The sequence below is a fragment of the Corvus brachyrhynchos genome, unplaced genomic scaffold (assembly GCF_000691975.1).
Source record: "Corvus brachyrhynchos isolate BGI_N302 unplaced genomic scaffold, ASM69197v1 scaffold101, whole genome shotgun sequence".
NCBI lineage: Eukaryota > Metazoa > Chordata > Aves > Passeriformes > Corvidae > Corvus > Corvus brachyrhynchos.
In genome coordinates, this window is record NW_008237239.1 from 22,534,254 (window position 1) to 22,536,597 (window position 2,344).

The 2,344-nt window shown below is 45.9% G+C and overlaps 1 long non-coding RNA gene across 1 annotated transcript in view; it reads right to left on the reverse strand.

Annotated features, from left to right (window-relative positions):
- Positions 1-2,337, reverse strand: part of LOC108445638 — a 9,905-nt gene extending 7,568 nt beyond the window's left edge. The window contains exons 1-2 of the long non-coding RNA XR_001860584.1: positions 2,098-2,337; positions 1,179-1,284 (exon numbers count right to left, since the gene is read on the reverse strand). This is a non-coding gene — a long non-coding RNA (uncharacterized LOC108445638). The remainder of the gene's footprint in view (positions 1-1,178; positions 1,285-2,097) is intronic.
- Positions 2,338-2,344: the final 7 nt, after the last annotated feature.

Below are 2,344 nucleotides of genomic sequence, written 5' to 3' on the forward strand. Positions count from 1 at the left end.
TCCAGTGGGGGTTTTTCTTCCCCTAGCCGCCTCTAGCCAGTGTGTCAGTGGAAGATGTTACACAGTTATGACAGCTCCATGCCCTTCTCTAAGTGTCTGTCCTCACTTTATTTCAGACTAAATACATTCTGCAGTGGGTATATGCCCTTCCTAAGTGGAAGATCCTGTTCATTTTAATGGCTCCACTCCCCTGAATAAGGACAAGACAAAAGTTGCCTGGATCAACTGTTTGCCCTAACCCAGCCTGTTTCAGTATCCTCAAGCACTGTAATGATTTTCTTTGGAAGCAGGAAGTATAAATTCAAATGAAGAACACAGCTTAAGGAGAAGCAAGATCTTTTAACACCCAGCACTGGAGTTTTACTTGAAGAATATACACTGAGATTGCAAGAGAGTCAGAGTGGAATGATCTTTTTGTTCTCTTTGTCCAGCACCTAAGGCAACATTGCCAAAGCCACAGAGAAGGCTCTGCAGCAACATCAAGTAACTACAGCAGTGCTAGTGCCCAGAGTCTGTGTCTGTGAAAGCAACTTTTCTCTTTTCTTGCTTCCATCCTTGTCCCTGAATTGGACTAGCAACCTGTATCATTTGTGTTTTCCATTTAGGCTAACCTCAAACACTTGGTTTCCACTTGATTGGAAACAAGTGTGCTGAAAGCTGTCTGCTCTTTCTTCACTACACAATGTGGACTGCTGCCTGGCTCTGGTCTGGAAACAATTATTTCCCTCATGTACCTACTGGTTCTGAACAGTCAAAGACTTATCCCTACACTTTCTTTTCCTCTATGCACTTTTATTCGCTGCTTCCTTTATAAAGAAAAGATTATCATTGTATGTAATGCCCAAAAAGCAGTTTTAGCTCTGTTCCTTGACAAAATTGCTGCCACGTTTTAAGGCCAGGTCTCCCTTAGGGAGTTTTGTATCTGTAAATGTGCCACAACAAATTCGCCACGCCTTTGTCCTGTTCTGATAGGATGAATTTTTGATGGTGCTTGAATTTGTGGGACTTTTAGAAAGGGTGGGACTTCAGGTACACATTGTGGTTACAGTGGTGTAAATATTCTTCAATAACCCCAAAGAATGTTCAAAACATCCACACACAGATGTGCAGTAATGCTTCCAAGAATTTGCAGATGCTACCAACATAGCATAGTGCAGCTGTTTAAAAAAAGAACATACCTGTTTATCTGCCTGTGTTCCTGGATTTATTCTTTCTTTCAAATGTTCCTACTTTTCGACGTGTGTATGCAGACACGAGGGAATGCGAGCAATGGATGACCAGAATCTGCAGGTATTTGCACACGAGGGTAAGCTTATGCCATGAATAGTACCATTATACTCATCAGGGTCACTTTTCTCAGAGAGATTGATCTCATTCTTTATTTCACAAAGACTAGTTCCCAACTAAGCGCAGACTGTGAGGAAACGAATTGGAGTGGAAAGAGTCTATAAATTTCTTTTCCTGCACTGAATTCAAAATAGCGTTTCTCTTACTGGAAAAACAAATATAAGCTCATTTTGGGTGTCTCTGTCTGCCTGCCTGTGGGACTGGCAGTCCACACCTTCTGCCAATTCGGAGACCTCTCTGCCCCCGTTTATGCTCTAGAGGTTATGTCTTAATTACAGAAAATCTGATCTGCTGTGACATCAATTTCCCTCTTTAGGGGAAATTCCTAGCTGTGAAATCCTAGCAGAGGCAAATTGCTGTTCTTTTTTCTTTTTCTTTTTTGTTTTTTTCCTTTGGCCAGTCCAAACCAACCCCAAAACTGCCATCTGGGTTTGACCTTGACTACTGCTTTGAGAGTGAATCGGAGAGCCTGCTCTCCTAAAGTGCTGACGTACAGACAACTATTTCCAATGAGTTATCTTGATACAGAACTCAGGCTGTATCACAGCCAAGAGCCTGCTTCTCCTGCCAAGCAGGACCCAAGCCTGGGGGCTGCAGGAGCTGAGGAAGTGCTGTGTCCCTCCATGAATCAAAAAGGATGGACAGTATCCTGAAGGAGTTAGCCGCAGCCCTGCCTAAACCTGGGGCAACACCACAGCAAGTCAATGCGCCGACAACCCTCTCCACAGAGAGGTGTGGGGGTCATCTTACCTCCCTTGGGATGTGCTCACGAAACGTGACAGGGAGGGCTTGGCGCCAGCCTTGGGCTTCTGTGAATGACCAACATGCTGAGAAGCAGCAGGACTGAGCCGTGGTGCCTGGGGAGGGGGGATGCCGGGGGAAATGGCTGGGTTTGTCGATGCCTTCGAGCCGGGTGCCTGGGGAGGTGGGTGGCCTTTAGCTCCGCGTTCCTGGCGCTGCCGGCACCACCCTGTGCCTTGACCGCTGTGCCCGGGGG